The 22,173-nt window shown below is 36.9% G+C and overlaps 1 long non-coding RNA gene and 1 pseudogene across 2 annotated transcripts; both read right to left on the minus strand.

The window, feature by feature from the left end:
- Positions 1-16,009: 16,009 nt before the first annotated feature.
- On the minus strand, positions 16,010-18,972 carry LOC122583933. Of its 2 annotated transcripts, XR_006321351.1 has the most exons (5): positions 18,872-18,972; positions 18,597-18,706; positions 18,363-18,494; positions 17,120-17,347; positions 16,010-16,371 (listed from the first exon to the last, which is right to left on the minus strand). It is a non-coding gene; the product is annotated as an uncharacterized LOC122583933 (long non-coding RNA). The 2 variants fall into 2 exon arrangements; XR_006321350.1 differs by lacking the exon at positions 16,010-16,371 and having other exon boundaries at positions 16,803-17,347.
- A 1,295-nt stretch (positions 18,973-20,267) lies between these two features.
- Positions 20,268-22,173, minus strand: part of LOC122583279 — a 4,971-nt pseudogene continuing 3,065 nt past the window's right edge.

Consider the following 22,173-nt stretch of genomic DNA (forward strand, 5'->3'; position numbering starts at 1 on the left):
TATGATATCAAATTACAAATATTCCAACTAAAAACTTAAATAACAAATTACATAATCTTATTAATTAGACAATTATACCCTTCTCTTTTTAGACGACAACTTATCCTGTGCGTTCTCCGACTTCAGTATAGAATAAGTCATTATTTTCAATGTCACATACTGCTCTAAATCATTAATCTGCCACCATTTATTATATACTTCTCTTTTTATATAATAAAGATTTATTCTTTGGTGTACGTATGATTTTTATGTTATTATGAAAATATTCTTTTTTATTTATGAGATGATCAACTTCATATAAATGTATCAAATCCATTAGATAAAATATTAATATGTGATGTATTTTATTTAGCTTATTGATGTGCAAAATCGAGCTTTAAATTTATAACTAAAAATACCTTGAAACTCACTACTACACACTATCGGGCAGTGGACCCGTTCGTATGCAATATAGTTAAAAAGTAAGTTCGTGTTCGTTCGCGGGGATTGATTTTGAAATAATTGTTTAGTAAAGTAGTTTGGAAACAAGGGTGTTACTTCAAATCTCACTTTGACAATTAAATTAAAGTAAATTTGGATTCTTGATCACATGTGCACGAATATTCCTATGATCGCATGTATGCAAGTCGATCACATGTAATCATAGCAATATTCGTGCACATGTAATCAAGAATCCAAATCTCCACATAATTGTATAATGGATGATAATTCATGCTTCACACAATTATAAATTTCAAATTACATATAAGTTATTCATAAAATAATCAAAAAACAATTTTCATGTAAAGAACAATTATCGGTTGAGCTTGATTTTGAAAAGTTCTCAAAGGTTCTCACAAAAAAAAGGTTCTCTAAATAACTTTACGTAGGGTTAACGTGAGAACCACATATATGGAGAGAACCGTGAGACCCACTAGTTTCCCTCCTTCTTTCTTCCTTTTTTTGTGGTTTTTTATTTTTTAAAATTTTTGTTTTTCACTTTTTTCAACTTTTTTTTGTTTTTTATTTTCTTTTAACAAAAACCCATTCCAAAAAAAAAATAAAAAAATTTTGTAAAAAATCATATGGGTTACGCGTTAAGAAAACGTATGGATACGGTACGGGCGTTGCCCTACATCCGTTCTAAAGGGGTTGTCACCGGACGCATATGGGAATGGTATGGATTTGATGGGCGGCAATCCAAGAGATGGTGATGGTTGTTTACTGTTAGGTCCAGATTTACTGGACTCGCTCCAGGCGTAACTACTGGAGCCCTCTGAAGATTTGTCCAGAAATTATGTGAAGACCAGTGAACAACTTACTTGTATAGAAATCTGGATTCCACCAGATTTGTTCACTCGACTTCACTCCAGTCAAGATCTTTCCACTGAAGAACATTCTCACTGAAGTCGAAGACTGAAGTCTGAAGAAAGAAGTCTGACAAATAGCGGAGCTCACTGGAAGACTTACCAGATCTCCTGATTGGAGTCCTTGTTAGTGTTCTAGACCTTACAAGTCTGAACACTGATTACGAGGGATTGACTTTATGCCTTTACATGCCTTTAACCGGACAATCCATTTGTCCTTTGTTAAAAGCCTTACACGCATGTAAAGGTGGTTGGTTAATTAGAAGACAAGTCATTGTCATGTGACTTTATTCTTGTACTTTAATCAATGCTTTTAAGGAATTAATGTAATTTCCTTAAATGCATGTAACCATATTCGTACGGCAAAAAGAATATTATATTTATTCTTTTTGCCTATAAATACTAAGTCACTTCCTCGTCCAAATTACATACTTTTGCAATTTGGTGCCTTTGCTCGAATACTCTCGATCTAAACAGTCATACTTCACAACTTTAAGTATTTCGATCAAGAGTTTATTTAGCAAAGATTAGATCACTTGTAATTCATAGGTTGTTTAGATACTTACTTTGTAATATCTTGTTCCGCAACAACCTTGTATTTTATTTAACATCAATAAATAAAATACATTTGAAAATTACATTGTGTCTCACCATTTACTTATTTCCTTATCTTTATATTGCTTAAGTACGTATTACGTTATATATATTCTTGCATTTATATTAATCGTAATACTAGTCCAATCTAGTGCTTACTTGACATTTTATACTAGTCATCTCTAGTGATTACTTGACTTGTTATTCTATACTTGTGGGTTAAACCATCGAGTGAGGGACTTCACAATTGGTATCAGAGCAGCAGGCTAACATACTTGCCTAGATCTGCATTCTCTCGAAGGCCAACCCAGAGAATACACAAGGAAACCCTTTAAATGCTGGACCTCCACCCATAAAGGAATTTGAACAAACCAATGACCATACTAACAATAATCCACCACCACCACCTCCTATTCCTACTTTTCCCCACGTGCATGTGCACTACTCGAATACTCCTGTTCCCAAATTCAGTGGGAATGGTGATGAATTTGGCACGTGGAAGGCTAGGATGTTATTACATGTTACTGGTATTGAGAGGAATATGCTTAAAATTTTAAATGAAGGACCCTATATTTCTAGAAGTCCTCTCAATCCACTTCTTGATCCAACTGGAGCAAGATCTGGGAGGGAAAAGAGAGAGGAACATTGGTCTGAAGAGGAAAGGAGACTTGTCAATATTGACACTACTTTAAAAGTCATGATCCTCAGGGCCGTGCCTGAAGCTCTAATTCCTACACTAGTGCTTTATCCCAGTGCCAAAAGCATGTGGGATGAACTAGTGAACCAGTATGAAGGTGGTGATGATACTATTGTTACCAGGAAAGTGGCTTTAAATAAAAAGTACGAGTCATTTTTTGCCCTACCCAATGAATCATTAACTGGTACCTACACCAGATTTATGTCTATCATAAACCAGTTAAGAGGGCTTGGGGTAGAGAAGGACAAGGACATACTTGAAAAATTTTGTGATATTCTTCCTTCAAAATGGTCTCATATGATCGTGGTCTTGAGACAAGGTAAAACCTTGCATTCCCATACGTTGTGATCTTTGTATGGATCCTTCAGATTCACTGAAGAGAATCAAGCCCAGAGAATTGAGGCAGAAAAAGATGCTATTAATCATGCTTCCAGTAGTTCCCCAATGGTTAGTCATACTGAACCACCATGTGCAGCATTAATGTCTTCCGAGAATGTATTTTCTATGAAGAAGATGATGTCTGAATTAATGGATTCTGGAGTCATGAATAATATCTCTCCAGATTATGATGAAACTGATAGTGATGATCTGATGGCTATGAGGGCTAAAACGTTTAACCGTTCCAAAGCCAGAGCTAACAGACCCACTGGACAAAATGCACCCAATTCCTCCACTGATAAGACCAATTTGACATGCTTTAAGTGTGGCAGAAAAGGTCATTTCATGAAAGAGTGCAAGTCCAATCAGTTTATCTCACAATCTGTTCCATCACCTTCTTATAACAAGCCTGATGATAGCTACAGATTAAAATACAAAAAGCTTAAGGCTCAAATTGCTCTCATGTCTGCAGAAAAAGATAATAATAAATGCATGGTGGCAAAAGAAGAATGGGTTCCCTCTGATGACTCATCAGTCGATGATGAAGAGGAAAGAGATTGTTGTTATATGGCTCTAGCTGATGAAGAGCATCTGGTGAAAGAAGATGTCACATCTGGAAGATGGGTGGACATTGTCATTAAAAAGGTAATAGATTATGACAAAGAAACTAATCCTGATTTAAAATTGGACATTGCTAAAGCTTTAAACTCTGATTTAATGTTTGTGGAAACAGTTCGTTCAGAAATGTCAAATAATTTTGAAACAGATTTTTCTGAAATGACAAACTTACAATCTAAGTTAAAAGAATTGCAAGATATTGAACTAGCTTTCAAAGCACAAGTTTTGGTTACTGAACAACTGGTCCAAGAAAAGGAAGAACTGGAAAATCTTTTGTCAAAAGAAAAACTTGTTATCCAGTCATGGCTTGAGACCAAGAAACCATATGTTGCTGCACGTAACCAGTACCCCTCCCAAAAACGTGCATATCTAGGGGGTGATGTTAATGCTGCTGCATTAATACCTGTTGTTGACCGACTTCCTGAAGTGTTAAAACCTAGCACTATATATGATGAACCAAAAACACCCAAAACTTGTATTATTCCTCCTGTTCAATTATCTGAGGTTAAGACTGGAGCTCCACAGATGAATGCTCCAGTCAAGAAGGTTAAGCAGAATAAACCTTTGCCTCAATCATCTTCTAAAGAACCCCAGGTTCAGAAAAAGAAGAATGTTGTTCCCCCACCTAAGCCAAAAGTACAGTCAGCTGGAAAGGCTATGGTGTCATCTAAAGAAAATATTTTGTTAAGGTTAGAGAGTCAGTTTCAACTACTGGCTCGACAAGTTCAAAGTTGTAATGCAAGAATTAACAATTTTGAGGGTACTTCATCTGGCCCTAAACAAAATACAAAACCTTTTTCAAAGAAAGAAAAATCGAGCACACCTATTGATAAGCAAAAGAAAAAGGTTTCAAAACTGTCAGCTCCAGTGGTGTTTACAGAGAAATCCACTATTTTTGAAGGTGAAATCAACCAGATACCTGCTGGGATCCATCCTTGTGGATCCAGAGAACCCATCAGTCGATGGGTTCGCAAACCTTTAAACTAATAATCTGGTGATTGTGCAGGGCGATCGAAAGAAATATATTTGTTATCTTGGCAGCGCTGCTGGCAGGACAATGACCGGATGTAAGACCCTGCTGGAGGAGTTCGAAGTTTCAGACGGACCCTCCATCACTTTTGGAAATGATGGTTCTGGAAAGACTGAGGGATATGGTGTTCTGAACAATGGTCAAGTCAAATTCAGACGAGTGGCTTATGTAAATGGGTTGAAGTATAACCTCATAAGTGTGAGCCAGTTGTGTGATGATGGCTACCAGGTGTTATTCAACATCTCTCAAGGCATCGTATTTAATAAGGATTGGAAGGTAGTATAGATTGCTCCCAGAAAAGGGAATGTGTACATAATGGATATGGAAAGCTCTCCTTCAGAGTAGTGTTTCTATACCAAGACTGATGAAGACACAAACTGGCTATGGCATAAAAGGTTGTCCCATTTAAATTTCAAAAATATCAACAAGTTGTCAAGAAAACAACTTGCAGATGGGATACCCTCTGTCTCATTCAAAAAGGAAAGGCCATGTCCAGGATGTGAGATGGGGAAGCAGAAACGCACCAGTTTCAAGACAAAACAGAATTTTAGCATATCTGAACCTCTTCATATGCTTCATATGGACCTCTTTGGTCCAGTGAATGTTCAGACTCGTGCTGGTAAGAAATATACCCTGGTAGTTGTTGATGAATACTCCAGATATTGTTGGGTAATATTTCTTAGATCAAAGAATGAAACTGCTGCTGAAATCATCGCTCTTATCAAGCAAATTGAACTCAAATACAAGCAAAAAGTGTGTCAGTTAAGAAGTGATAATGGAACAGAATTCCAGAATGCAACTCTGGAGAAATTCTGCACTGACACTGGCATCTCCCAGAATTTCTCATCAGCACATACACCAGAACATAATGGAGTTGTAGAAAGAAAGAACAGAACGCTGATAGAAGCTGCCAGGAGTATGCTTGCTGAATCTGGTCTTCCTAAAAAGTACTGGGCTGAAGCAATTGCAACCGCTTGTCATACTCAAAATCGCTCAGTATACGTGAAGAGACACAAGAAGACATCCTTTGAAATATTGAGAAATAGAAAACCAAATATTGGTTATTTTCACGTTTTTGGATGTCCAGTATACGTCCTGAACGACTCCAGTCAGTTAGGCAAATTTGATGCCAAAGCTGATGAGGGATATTTCTTAGGATATTCAGCCATTCGCAAAGCCTTCAGAGTCTATAACAAGAGACTAGAAAAGGTCCAGGAGTCAATACATGTCACATTTGATGAGTCAAATGAAGCAATCAATAAAAGGCCAACCCTTAATTCTCCCCCAGAAAGTCCAATTATCTTTGGTGAATCTGATCCTATCAACTTCAATAAAGATTCATCTGAAGATACTTCCAGTCATCCTGACTTGGAACCAGTGCAGTTTGAAAAACCTTCCAGTAATACTTCATTCTATCCTTCAATAAGTTTCAAACTACCCTCTGAACTTGTTATTGGATCAGATGTTCGTACTACTCCTCCAGTATCAGATTCAATTGATGTTGAGCCAGTAATCCAAGAAATGCCTTTAAATGGAGAATTTCATGATGTAAATCGTGATCTTACAAATTCTGATGAAGATGCTGAAATTGTCTGGCAAGATCCTACTCGAGAGACTCAATTGAATTCTTGCACTGATATTTTTGTAAGAAACAATCCTAGTCAATACTCTAAGTGGACAAAAGCTCACCCAATTAATCAGATTATCGGTGACTCCAATAGAGGGGTTCAGACCAGAAGTGCCTCCAGTGAACAATGTTTATATGTCAGCTTCTTATCACTGATGGAACCGAAGAAGATTGACGAGGCAATGAATGACCCAAGCTGGGTGACAACTATGCAAGAAGAGCTTCACCAGTTCGAACGAAATAAAGTTTGGAATCTGGTTCCTCCTCCAGTTGGCAAGAAAGAACCAATTGGAACCAGATGGGTCTTCAGGAATAAACTTGATGAAGATGGTCATGTGGTCAGAAATAAGGCCAGATTGGTGGCAAAAGGGTATGTCCAGACAGACCTTGACTTTGAAGAATCATTTGCACCAGTAGCAAGGTTAGAAGCCATCAGAATGTTTTTAGCCTTTGCTGCTCATCATAAATTCAAGGTCTACCAGATGGACGTAAAAAGTGCATTTTTGAATGGAGAATTAGAAGAAGAAGTTTTTGTCAAGCAACCTCCAGGCTTCATTGATGAAAAGCATCCACATTGGGTATATCGTCTGGACAAGGCACTGTATGGCCTCAGACAAGCCCCACGAGCCTGGTATGATACTCTGACCAAACACTTATCAGAAAATGGTTTCAAAAGAGGTGCAATTGACAATACCTTATTTATTCTTCGTGAAAGAGGTAATCTTCTATTGGTATAAGTTTATGTTGATGATATTATTTTTGGTTCTACTGATGAATCTTTGTGCAAGAAATTTTCAAAAATCATGTCTTCAAAATTTGAAATGAGTTTAATGGGTGAACTAACATTTTTTCTTGGACTCCAGATTAAACAAACCAGTGATGGTATTTTCATTAATCAAGAAAAATATGTTAGAGATATTTTAAGAAAATTCGATATGAACTCTGCACCCTCAAAATCAACTCCTAATTCTGCACCTTTAACAATAGATTCAGACCCTGATGGGAAGCCAGTGAACACCACTGTCTATAGAGGCATGATTGGTTCACTAATGTATTTAACTGCCAATAGACCAGATATAATTTTTGCAACATGTCTTTGTGCTAGATATCAGTCTAACCCAAAAGAATCTCATCTGGCGGCTGTAAAGCGCATTCTGAAGTACCTTAAGGGTACTCCCAGTTTGAGTCTTTGGTATCCCAAAGGCTCAGGCTTAGATCTAATGGGTTATTCAGATTCAGATCATGCAGGTTGTAAGATAGACAGGAAATCCACTACTGGTGGATGTCATTTCCTTGGTGGTAAACTGGTGAGCTGGACCAGTAAGAAGCAAACTTCAGTCTCTTTATCCACTGCTGAAGCAGAATATGTGTCTGCAGCCAGTTGTTGTGCTCAGATACTCTGGATGAAGCACCAGTTGCTTGATTATGGTATTAAGTATTCAAAGACTCCTATCTTTTGTGACAATACCAGTGCCATTACTATCTCAAACAATCCAGTCATGCACTCCAAGACGAAACACATTGATGTCAGGTATCATTTTATTCGCGATCATGTAATGAAGAATGATGTTGAGATCCACTTTATTCCCACTGATAAACAACTTGCTGACATTTTTACAAAACCTTTGGATGAGAAAACTTTTCAAAATCTTGTCAGTGAGTTGGGAATGTTGAACCCTTAATCTGGAACCTTGTTATGAACGCCTTTGTGACACTGGCAGGGTTCTTTGATTCCAGATTTATAAATCTATGCCAGTAAAGCTATCGAACGCCTTTGTGATACTATCTTTGCACTGATAGATTTATGGATCACCATTCCAAGGGGAAAGACTCAGACCAAATTTTTTTTATATATCTAAGCTTCAGGGGGAATTTATTTTCTCACTGGACAAATTTTTCTGAAAAATGTTTCTAGTACCTTGTAAATGTGTCCCTCTCATTAATACTGGATAAATTGATGTGCATGTTTGAAGTAACTTTTGTTGCTTTGTAAATGTGTCCCTCTCATTTGTTTATATTAGTTGATGTGCGTGTTTGAGGATTACCAGAATGGTCAATCTGGGTACTTACTGGAGTGTCCCTCCAGTGTACCATTAATGCATGTTCTACTAGCCTAATCCACCAGTGAAACTGGAGTGTCCATTCAACTTCTAGATGCATTAAAATGAGTCTGTGTGTGTCAAATAATTTCTTTTTAATATTTTAAGGATAGTGCATGCCAACCTTACAAATTTTTCATCTGGACAGTTACTGTTCAGCTTACGTAGCATGACACTTTCAATTTAAATGATGGTTTTTGTTACCTTGGGAAGACAAAAAGTGTTAGTAGGTATTTTTGTGGGCTGTCAACCGTCATACATTTATGTGTGATGGGAAACATTAAATGCGGATGTCAAAACCGATCAAAACTGTTTTGAACTTTTTCAAACTTACCGTTTTGAATTCCATTTTCTCTTTCCTCTATAAATACTCGCATTTACCTTCACTTTCAGATTCATCTCAAAAAATCATTTACTCCCAAATCTTCAAATTCCTTCATTTATTTCTTTCTTCATTTACTCTCCAATCATCATCATCTCTCTTATTAAATTTCAGCTTTCACTTTCATTTTCATAATACCTAAAATGGCTCCTAAACCATCTCCTAAAAATCTCCTTGCTGCAAACTACAACCCTATCGATAATGTCAAGAAGGCATCACACATATCTCTTTCTGCTGATGTCATCCGTATAAATATGAATAACTGGATGGCAAAACTCACAACAAATCACACCGCCACTTCTATCATTGGAAGGTTGAACACCTTCTTCTTAAGTAGCCCACTCAATGGTGCCCTAACTCTTAATCCGGGCAAAATGTACCATAAATACCTATGTGAATTCTGGTATACTACTGTGTACGTGGAGAGTGATGAATCCATCCACTACACCCTAAAGCAAGGCACCAAACACTTCACCATTACAATTGATTCCCTCAGAGATGCTCTGAGGATGAATTATTTTGATGAGAATGAGATGCCCATAGAGATTCATGGAGATATTTCTTCACTCATCTGGTTGAGTGTGGGTGGCAGTTCTAGAGGTCTGGATCAGATTAATCAGACACAGCTCCAGATTGCTTACTGCCTATGGCATGGATATAGGGTGGACTTTGCCTAGATCTTTTTCAATGATCTGGTGGACAGACTGAGGGTCAAGAGCAAGAAGGCCTTCATTCCATATATTTGCTTTTTGTCCATCATTTTCAGAAGGGCCCTGAAGAATGAGTACAATGAAAATACAACTCATTTTTCGATGTGTGAATACTTGAGGGACCTCAACCAGTTGACCTCATCTCCTACTGAGGTCGACATCCCATCAGTGATGCTTTATCAGTTCAGGATTCAAGAAGATGCAATTGCATATTCACCAGATGAGGAGGTTGCTGGTGAGCCTCATAATGAGGAGGAAATTGTTGGTGAAATTAATGCTGAAAGGGTACAACCTATTTCCCAGATTGCCCCAGATCTTCAGCAGCCGGGTGTGAATATTGTTGAAATTCCACCTAACCCCACCAGGCCAAGAAATAAAACTCGTCGTCTGAGGAGAAACGGAGTTCTGGTGTCAGCCATTCCAGAATCTACTCATCAGGATTCTGGAGAAATGGGTCAGGAGACTGCCCCAGCAATCACTTCCCCAGTTCAAGAAGAAGGAAGTGGTGAACAAGAAAGAGGATCTGGATCACCTCTTGTCATTCAAGTGGCAACTGCTGAAAGTGGGGACATTATGGCTGCTGATGGGTCCCTGATTGTTGAAGAAGTTGAAGGGGAACAAGTTAGGCAGGCTGGAGAAGAGAATCTGGAGTAGGTGGCTCAGATTGATCTAAATGTTGGGGTGGAGAATGTTCAAGTAGAGGACCAGGCAAGTGGAACCGGCCCAGATTGGGATATGGTTGATTCTCCACTGTCTGAGGACAATGACTTTAATGTAAACATGAGTTTTCTGGGAAAAGAAGTAATTGATCGCACCACCCAATCTGTCTCCCAGTCAATTCTATCTGATATGCCTCTTCCACCCCAGTAAATACACCAACACCCCTTCCAGAACAAACAACCACAACAATTCTTGAATCACCCTCTGTTCCAGATCTTCCACATTCTGAACCACTGGCAGATACCCATCAAACTGAAGGTATCACAAGGGTGTTGCCAGTATCATCTATCACCAGAACTACTAATCCTTCCAGTGGTCTTTCCTCTTCTTTTTCAACCGAGGTCCAAGGCCTTTTTGATAAGGTGGCAGACCTGGAGAGATCACTTCAAGCGTTTTCTCAAGTTATTTCTGACTTCAAATCTGTCATTTCCAATAATCTTAAGTCAGAAATGAATGTTTTTGCTGGTAATGAGAAGATTGTCTTTGAGAAGCTGGATGAACTTGTCATGGCTACAAATAGAAATTCTGAATCAATACAAGTTGCAGTCCAGGGTATCAAGGAGGATGTGGTAAGAAGTGTCCAGACTGCCATTCAAACTGAAGTTGCTCAACCTCTGGCAAGTCTGGAAGGTGATGTTCAGAATCTAACCACCAGAATAAGCTCTCTGGAGAGCAAGCCAACTCTGGAGAAGAACTCAGTAGTCAGCACCCTCAGTGATGAAGTTGTTAGGAAGTTCAGGGGAAACATGTTAAAAGAAATCACTAAGGAGGTGTCTGAAACTCTCCTTAGAAATCTCAGAGATGGGTTGTTGCCTAAAGTTATGAAGATGATTGACGCCCAGTTGCCTCGCCACTTTCCTCAGGATCTTGAGATTATCAAAAAGGAAGTGATGCAGATGAGGAAGTGTCTGGTCGTACATTTGACTCCTTTGACAGACATACACTGGATCAGGTGTGGAATCATCTTCAGTCTGGAGATGCTTCCAAGGGGGAAGGTTCTGGCTCTGGAACTGAGAAGGTTGATCTAAAGAAAAAGATAGAGGTTTGGAAGAAGGTGATTGGTGAAGATGTCACTGGTACTGAAGCCAGTGGACAAGTTGAGGAAGAGGCTGTTGGTACTGATGCCAGTGAGCCAGTTTTTGAAGGGTTCCCAAATATCACTACAACAATGAAAAGTCTCAAAAGCAAGAAAGTGGTATCTGGGGAACCAACAAATGAGGCAGATGAGTATGTATCTGCTGATGAGGCCAAAGCAAAGAGACTGGAGCAAGAGTGCATCTTAATCGAAATCTTCAAGAAAAATTAAAAAGATGACTTGATTGCTCACCAGTTGGATATGGCCAGGCATGGGACTCTGGATTCTTACAACGCTGGTAGGTTGGGCATATAAATTGAAGTATATAAGAAGATGAAGGATGATCCCAGGCTGAAGAAATGTCTGGATGCCTTGGATGATGTCTATATTCGATCCATGTATGCTCAGGATGAACAAGTTTATGATTCTGAAATTTATGGGGTAAGCATACTGGATCTTATTGCTCAGAGAAGAGAGGAACTGAAAAATCTCCAGCAACAAGTAAGGAGTAATGCAACTGCTCTGGAGCATGAATATAGGAAGAAAGTCATGGGTTTGCCCAAGGCACCAGTCAAGAAAACCAAAGCTGCCAGAGCTGCAGATCTCAGTACCTTCATTCCCTTGAACACAACTGAAAGAATTAATAAGGAAAAATTTCAACAAGTGGCTGAGCAGAGAAAAGTGTCAAGGGAAGTGGATGAAATGGTGAAAAGGGCTCAGACAAAGGAAAAATATGAACATTTGTCACAATTTAGAGCTGATGTCCGACCAATAATGGGTGTTGAGATCCATCTGGCAGAAAATCATGATAATTTCTCTAAGTTCCATGCCAAACTCTTCAGAGAAGGGAACTTTACTGATGAAAGGAAGGACACCTCAATTAGGGCTTTTGGATGGTCAGAGTTAAGAGAGATTGGGCTTTCATTCAGGGGTAAAGATGTCTCCCAGGATGTGAAATATTTTATGAAGAGGATTGGCAAGGAATGAATGAGGAAGGAGTTGATGGAGATGGAGCTGGGCTTAAGGACTTCTTTTACTTCGTCTTCATCTCCAGGTGTAAAGAGGAAGGCCACTGAAGAGCCATCTGGGCATGCTGAAAAGAAAAGGGCCTGACTCTAATATTGTACTTGTATTTATTTTTATGTTGATAAAATTGTAACTTTCCTCCAGTTGATGTCTGTAAATATAAGTTGCAATTCCTACTTTTCACAAGTACTTATCCAAATTAAGTCTAGAAATTAAAATGTACAAACTGGGAACACTGATGATCTGTAAAGTGGCTCTCCAGAAATTTAAATTAGACTTGGTCAAATTTCTCAAGGATTTTTCAAGCACAAACTTGTATAGATACAAGCTTGAAAATCCTTGCATAATTTCTAAACAAATAGGGAGAATTTGTTAGGTCCAGATTTACTGGACTCGCTCCAGGCGTAACTACTCGAGCCCTCTGAAGATTTGTCCAGAAATTATGTGAAGACCAGTGAACAACTTACTTGTATAGAAATCTGGATTGCACCATATTTGTTCACTGGACTTCACTCCAGTCAAGATCTTTCCATTGAAGAACATTCTCACTGAAGTCAAAGACTAAAGTCTGAAGAAAGAAGTCTGACAAATAGCGGAGCTCACTGGAAGACTTACCAGATCTCCTGACTGGAGTCCTTGTCAGTGTTCTAGACCTTACAAGTCTGAACACTGATTACGAGGGATTGACTTTATGCCTTTACATGCCTTTAACCGGACAATCCATTTGTCCTTTGTTAAAAGCCTTACACGCATGTAAAGGTGGTTGGTTAATTAGAAGACAAGTCACTGTCATGTGACTTTATTCTTGTACTTTAATCAATGCTTTTAAGGAATTAATGTAATTTCCTTAAATGCATGTAACCATATTTGTACGGCAAAAAGAATATTATATTTATTCTTTTTGCCTATAAATACCAAGTCACTTCCTCGTCCAAATTACATACTTTTGCAATTTGGTGCCTTTGCTCAAATACTCTCGATCTAAACAGTCATACTTCACAACTTTCAGTATTTCGATCAAAGAGTTTATTTAGCAAAGATTAGATCACTTGTAATTCATAGGTTGTTTAGATACTTACTTTGTAATATCTTGTTCCGCAACAACCTTGTATTTTAATTAACATCAATAAATAAAATACATTTGAAAATTACATTGTGTCTCACCATTTACTTATTTGCTTATCTTTATATTGCTTAAGTACGTATTACGTTATATATATTCTTGCATTTATATTAATCGTAATACTAGTCCAATCTAGTGCTTACTTGACATTTTATAGTAGTCCAATCTAGTGCTTACTTGACATTTTATACTAGTCATCTCTAGTGATTACTTGACTTGTTATTCTACACTTGTGGGTTAAACATCGAGTGAGGGACTTCACATTTACGGTACGGGCGTAGCACTTAATGCTAAGGGCAAAGCCCTTAGAGATGATTTTCCAATGGTTCTCACGGTTCTCACCATATATGTGGTTCTCACTTGATCCCTTCTCTCTCTCTCTCTCTCTATATATATATATATATCTATATATATATAATTAGTAGAAATAAGAGACTCATATAATGAATCAGTCTATAGTATATACAGTAATAATGAAGAAGATAAAGTAGTAGCAAAAGTCACATATACATATGTTAATACAGAACAGCAAGAATGTATACATAAGTGGATAAATAAAAGGGGAAGTAATCATATAAAATGTTATATTTGTGGTAACTTTCCGAGTATGGATAAAAGATCACAGTGTTCAATTTGCTTTAATGAAATATGTTGTTTATGTCTTAGAAGGATATGTAATATACACATGACAATAGAAAGTGAAATACAAACAAATATAGGAACATATAATGAAAAGATAAAAATTTTAGAATTAAAAACAGAATTAATAGATAAAATTGAACAGAAAATAAAACATTTAGAGGATTTAGTAGACAAAAATTAAAATATAGAACAAGAATCAACTCAGATGAGTCAATTAGTGGCAGAAGATCACATATATTTACAAACAAAGGGTGGAACAACTAATATGATAAATTTACAATGTAGATTATGGCTAGATAATAATACATTTTTTTTTATTTAACAGGAATATTAGACACAGGAGCAACAAAAAGTTTAATATCTTATAGTTAAGTAGATATTATAGTTTCTTGAAAAATCTAAAAATTGTATGCCTATTGGTTCTAGACAATATGTGACTGTAATTATCCTATCTTCTATTGTTCTATTTGTTAATCTATAAGGTAATTTTTTATGAAACTGTGTTGATAGAATATGAAATGCCACAAATAGTTATAAATCCAGAAAATATAAAGTCTAAAGATTTTGTGATAGGTTTAAACTTTATTTTTAATTTACAAGGAGCTATAACAATTTCAAAAAATCTTATTATATTAAGTAAACATACTTATAGCTACCCTACACTTAGATACACACAAACATCAGAGTTTGCAAAGAAGCGTGGTGGACATGGCAATTTAATTCTAGGTCCTAATCCTAAATGTTTTGTACTACCATATGTCTGTTTCCATGATTCATGTATAGCTTTTCCTAAATCTCCTGGTAATTTTATAAAGTATTTATCACATAATTCGTCATTTACTGCTTGTGCTAATAATCTTATGAAATCTTGTGTATATTCGTTTATATATTTTATATTTGCTATACTTAACTGTTCTAAATTTCTAATAAACAGGAAATACAAAAACTAAGCTATTTGTTAGAAAATAATAAACCAACATCTATAATAAGTAAAATAGAAAAACAAATCCTAAGCTATTTATTAGAAAATAATAAACCAACATCTATAATAAGTAAAATAGAAAAACAAATTACAAACCAGGTAGAATTATTTCATATTTTGTGTAACTTTCTCTCTCTTCAATTAAATATGTAAAATCATCTGAATCATTCAAAATGTTTTATTTCACAAACCGTAAATCGTTAGACGAAACAAAAAGTATGGGTAGTCTTAAAATTTCGTAATCTTTCATTAGAGATCCAATTCGATATACTTTTGATGACTTTTTAATTTTCGTTTTCTTTTTGGTACTTACACAGTACTTACACATGTGTACGTTGAACAAAATTTATGATTCGGAACGGGCTTCGCCCATAAGGATATTCATAAACTAAAGCTGGTGGGGATGATAGGTCATTGAGGGTGATAGGCCATTAAGGATAATAGGTCATTGAGGATGATAGGTCATAGAAGGTGACCGGTGATGGGTGATCTACCTAACGAGCTCCGTAATGGATTGACGGGCTCCGCCCTTAACCTTCATTGTTGTGTACATATGTTCATTTACTAATTTACATGTGAAAAAAATGATCCTATACATGTGTAGGTACACAAGTACAAGGGGGAAGAAAGAAAATTAAAAAGTCGTCAAAATTATATCGAATTGAATCTCTAATGAAAAAGAACGAAATTTTAGACTACCCATGCTTTTTTTCATCTAACGATTTACGGTTTGTGAGATAAAATATTTGAATGATTTGGAAGAATTTTATTATTTAATTGAAGAGAGAGAAATATAAGAGAAATATGTGATCCATAATTGTTCTTGAGTTTTTTATTTGTGAGTTCTTGAATAACCCTTCTGTTAGGAACAGTTGGGTTGCACAGCGGAAGCAAAATAGAAAATAAAGAAGAAGAACACGAGAATATAACGTGATATCTCACACAAAGTGTGTGAACTAATCCACGGCTGCAAACAGGGTTTTTATTAAGCTCAATGATACAGGATTACAATACAATAGACCAGAATATATAGGAGACAGCTAGGGTTTACAAACTTGGTCCCCAAGAAATCTAATTGGAACCAACCTTTTAATTAAGGCTTAAATAAAAGCCAGCCGACCTGAATTAAAACAAGCCCAAACAAGGACTTCACGCCTTGTCTTCCAAACGATCAGTCAACAACACCAAAAAGAAAAAAAAAACAAAACAGGAACCCTAAACCCGAGATCCAACAGCAGCAGTCGGCTGCAAACAGGGACTGTTTTTGGTGATGTACAGCAGCGGAACAGCAGCAACAGCTGCAAACCAGCTTCAGAACAGATCTGACAGGAAGAAAACAGCAGTTTCAGTAGCAGCAGAAAAGCTGTGAAACAGCAACAGAAGGCTGCAAACAGCAGTAAGCAGCAGCTTAATTTGCAGCAAACAGCTAAACATAACAGCAGTAGCAAGAACAGAATCAGAACAGATCAAAACCGAACAGTAGCAGCACCAAACGAATTAAAATAATTCGAACAGCAGCAGCCACAACCGAATTTCAATCAAACTGATCTCAGAAAACAGATCTGATCAGTAGCAGAACAAGATCAGCGAACAAAGGGGCAGAAAACAGTCCCTTAATCGCGAATTCAGCAGCCACGAACAGAATCAAAGCAGCCTAAGCTCTAATACCACTTGTTAGGAACAGTTGGGTTGCACAGCGGAAGCAAAACAGAAAATAAAGAAGAAGAACACGAGAATAGAACGTGGTATCTCACACAAAGTGTGTGAACTAATCCACTGCTGCAAACAGGGTTTTTATTAAGCTCAATGACACAAAATTACAATACAATAGACCCGTATATATAGGAGACAGCTAGGGTTTACAAACTTGGTCCCCAAGAAACCTAATTAGAACCAACCTTTTAACTAAGGCTTAAATAAAAGCCAGCCGGCCCGAATTAAAACAAGCCCAAACAAGGACTTCACGGCTAACACCTTCCTCTATATATGTATATGTCATGTTTTTAAAAAGAGGATCAGACCTAAGTGACCCATTTTGCCACCCTGAATTAATCAAGGAAGAAACAAAACCTGTCGAGATAACATAGTTGTGGGCCTGTGACATCGAAATGAGCAAATGTAGTGGTAGGGGATGGACCCGTCAAATCATCAGAGTATGGGACATTGGACAGATGTAATGGAACCCTTTTGTAGTTGCTGTGATATGCTAGGCCTAAGATTTGTTACAAAGCTGGTTGATACTTGATACCCAACGGCAGATGGAATACGACCAAGCAAAGTGGATACCTCAAAGTTAGCCTGCAGAATATGACAACAATCGGTCAATGGCATCTTGTCAACTAGATAATAGAAAATTTAAGTTGGATCACATTATACTGGTTTCAAGTACACCCTGGACCGGACACCGTTAGACCACACAACTCCTAGCTTAACTTGGATCACATTTCTACTGTTGTTACACATAAAATCTGGGGATGTTAACGTTTTCCATTCCATAGTGCATAACAAAGTTACAACACGAAAGAACGTAACTTCTGTAACCATTTTACACCATATATAACAAAAGGTGGTTGTAGGTGTCTCCAAAATAATGTCAAGATTGCCATATTTTCGTTCTTGTGGTTGTAAATATCATCTTTCCATCTTGAACTAAGTTAGAATTAAGAAAACTATAGTTAACAAAGATACAAACTCAAAAAAAAATAAAATAAAATAAAAAAAAATTAGGATTTAAAAACAAAATTAAGACCTGGTTCTAGAGTCTCACCTGTTTTGGGAGCCCGTCAGTGATCCCAATTGTTAGAAAAATGAAACATTTGGCGTACTATATCGAGTAATATCATAGTTGGAGTCTCATGTTCAGCTTGTAAATTGACTTCATATATTCTACTTTATCTATGCATTAATCCAAAGCCATCCAACATATGCATGTGGAGTTCATATGTAAAAAAGGCACCCCAAAACCATCTTTTATCTGATACCAGTAGAATGTGTATAATAAGAGATGGTATTTTGAGTCATTTATGATTAAACGGCTTTGGTAAGTCGTAATGGGTCATAAGGTAGTTTCTGAAAATTGGCTAAAATGGAAATGGGTGAACAGATCAATGCAACCCAAAGTATACCAGAATATTTTATAAAAAAGAAAATCTAATTCATTTTATCTAGCATTGTAAGAATGAAACTCAAGAAAGTGATAGTAAGTGGCCAACCTGATGAATTCTAATCCACACCCACTTTGACCCATTCCGCTTGACCTACCCATCTACTAACCTTAGTGTAGGAAACTTTCAACTGTTGTTGTGATACGTACGTTGTATAATACCAGAGTGTCTCCTCTGGTTTATCTGAGCGCCACCATGTGCAGTGAGGGAGCCACTTCAAAAATCTTTGTAGTGACAGCAAGGTGGCCCTTTCTTACAGTTTTTTCACCTTGTAACTTCATCTATAATTGTTAATTAAAAAGTATAAAATAGAAGTTAGTAACATGATATATATAATACTGGGACTAAATGAAAAATTAAAACAAAATCAACAATATTATTACCGTATAATTCGCTTGTGAGCGTTTAAAGCCATGAGTTTTGCAGTTTCATAAATTTCAGACATGATCTCGTTCGTATGACATTTAAACGTAAGACATGGACCGCATTATACCTATCAATCCAGCAAGACCTCTTTCGGTTATGCACCAAAACCAAAGTAAATTTACCATATCCTGTTACCCAACCCCCCATAGCATCTATTTTGCCACCGACCCCAATACCAACTAAACGCCATTTTTCTATCTCTAAGACTCTAATTACAAGACATAATATTTACCTGCTTCCCTTGCAAGTCCAACCTCAAAAGTTTTTCAAACGCATCAAGATAATCTTCCCCACTCAGTATACAAAAGGTTGCCCGTCCGTCTTGCATCTATGTTCATTCACTATCCAGCAGCAAGCTAAGCATTTTCTGAGTCTCTAAGCTCTCTCTATCAATCTTTCTAGCAACATTTCAGTATGATTGTAGCGGACACTATAACTCCTAGTAACCACCATTAAGCTTTCTTATCCGGGGGCGCTCCACTTCAATCCCCGCACTATACCTTTCTACCCTTAACTGTGAGAAGAAATAAAAACAAAAGGTTTTTTGGGGTTATAATTGTTCTGATTATATATAAGAAAATAAGAAATTTCTTTTGACCTTCTGAAGCCACTTCTTGATGCGCGTATGTGTGATATATCCTCTTTCACCTTTTTTGTCGTTCTTGATGTCAAATATGGTTTCAAGCATGAACTCCAAATGCCATGCATGAAGCGAACAAAGTGAAATAAAAGCTAAACTGAGAAGCAAATTTAAATAAAATGTTAATAAGGAATCAATGAAGTGCGTACGCATTGTTTCTAACAAATGTGAAGTACTAAAATACGTACTCTTTTACTTCTAGTATGTCCCTGGCTATCCCAGAAGCAGCCTTCTGTTCTAGCACCTTGTTCTGTATGCTAACAATAAATTTTTTCGTGCTGGCCGGATCTCACTTCTCAATTCATTCCATAACCTATTGAAGCAAATAGTGAGTAATTCTAAACTGATAAAACAGTAATTTTAGACAGAACAACTGCCAAATATTTAGACCAATCAATTGATGGAAAAGTTAGATACATACATTGACAGAGTAACAAAAACTACATGATGAAGTCATGAACTTCCATTTACTTTTATATGGATCAAGCTAAGTTACATTCTGTACTCAATGGGAAATTCTAAATGTCAAGAAAGATTCATAAGTAACCAAAAAAACGCATAAACTCTATTAGTATAATGGCACCTCATCAAACATGGTCCCTTGGGATATGCAGTCAAATCTTCAAACCCTTGTCCATGATGTTATATGCTCCAAATTTGAAACTTCACCCAATATCGTCCACAGTAATGCCAGAAAAGCAGAGGACACTAAAACATTCCAACTAGAACTTTATTTGGACTCAAGATTTCTATAATTGTTCGAGGCATAATATTTCTAAATGGTTTTAAGGCAAAAAAAAATTAAAAAAATAATCATCAAAAAGCCTGTGCTTGGTCATGATCGATACCTACTCGACAAGTCAAAAAGTCCTTAAATTGGAACAAATTCAAATCTTAAATTGTAACAATAAGTGTGTGCTTAAATTAAAGATATCCATAAGTAGAGTACTTTTAGAGAGTTTTCCAGTTTTCCCTTTAGTTTTCAGTATTAAAATCGAGTTATACATGAAAAGAAGTATAGTAACCATGTAACAAAATAGAAAAGAGAAATAGATTCTTTCCTGTACATTTTAAAGATTTCCATAAAAGGATTCTTCATTTGGTATTCAAGCAAGTATAGAATGGAAGACATGCTTCCGTGTATACACATAAACTACCACCAGCAACAAAAGCCATAACCTTGTTTTTTACTTCAACCAACTACAGCCAGGCATCTTCTTCACCCGTGATCAGCCATAGCTTTCCAAACAACTCGGCTTCTTTCCACTTCTCATTTACACAATACAAGTTAGACAGCACAACATAACTCATTTCACATTCAGGTTCAAACCATTTTAACTCTCTTTCCAATTCCGCTCCCATCAATACATCACCATGTGTATAACGTGCTCCACAAAACGCTTCACTTGACTTACACAATCGTGCCACCTTTCCTATATATATTGGTCATCTCTCTTGCTTCTTCTAAGTACCCTCCACGAGCAAGCATATCCACCATGCATGCGACAGGTCTATATCTGGAGAAATTCGGTATATCTGACTCATAGACTTGAAAAGAGCCGGCCCTTGTTAATAAGCCCAAGTGGCTACAACTATGAGCAGGCTTATGAATGTAACCTCATCTGGTTTAAACCAGATACAATCATTTCATCAAAAATCTTTAGAAATTTGTCACCCAACCATGATACCGTAGGCAATCAACATTGTATTCCATGAAAACCAAATCTTTTTTAATAATATCATTAAAGATTGCTTTGCACCATAAAGGTCTCCACATTTTGCATAATGTTAACCAGCCCATTACCAACATACGTGGAACCACAATAACCATAATGTATTGCAAGACTGTGGATCATTTTGTCGTGCCCTAACGTCGCCATGACGAACATGCATGTAAAACAGTTCCAAGTGAAAAATCATCAGGCTGAAGGCTGCTTGTTATCATATCGACAAAAAAAACCTAATGCTTTTTCAAGATTTCCATTTCTAACATAGCCACTCATCATTGAAGTCCATGAAATAACATTCTTTTCAAGGCTTGTAGAAATGTGACAAGTGCGTTTTGGGGTATCTCCTACTTTCATTGAGCATCTATTATTGCATTCCAGGACACTTGAGTTAAATTCCCGACAGACTCAATATTTTCACCACTTCAGCAGGACTAACAAATTGTGCATAGAAACTAAGAATCGATTATTAGCCTCAACTGCAGAAGTCCATCCCTTTTTTATAAACAGCATGGACCATGCAACCAACCAATTTGATACTGTTGTTGATTCAGCACAAGCATTCATGAGTGCACTGAACGTCCATTGATCTTGATCACATGATTCTTCCATCATCTTCTTAAACAAATAACACAGGTGTAAGATCCCCGTCTAGCATGTCCAGCAATCATAGTATTCCAAGCACATTAACCCTATTCGGCATAGAATCAAAGAACTTTGGGCAACCTCAAACCAATCAGCATGCACATAAGCAAACAAAACGGGCACCAAGAAGAACATTGTTTCTACACTCATGAATCTCTTCAAACACATCGTTGACACTTGGCATACATATCAATAAGTGAATATTTACAGGAAGTGAAGCACAATAACCTGTGGCAATCACCAAAGAAGAATATTTTGTCCAAATCGGAGACTACACAAGCCAGCACACGCACTCAAAGTTGCAGTATACGAGTAATGATCAGGTTGATGTTACAAAGTCGTGTCATTTGGTGGAAGAGTAACAGGGCTTCTTGGTAAAGACTAAGATGGGATAACAGTAAGCATTATATTCCAAACCACTTTGTCTCTATAAGACATTTCATCAAACAGTTTCCGGGCATATTGAACCCTCCCTGATTTTGAAAATGCTGAAATTTGGCAATTGTACTAATCAAATATGAT

Source organism: Erigeron canadensis, chromosome 9 (assembly GCF_010389155.1).
Source record: "Erigeron canadensis isolate Cc75 chromosome 9, C_canadensis_v1, whole genome shotgun sequence".
NCBI lineage: Eukaryota > Viridiplantae > Streptophyta > Magnoliopsida > Asterales > Asteraceae > Erigeron > Erigeron canadensis.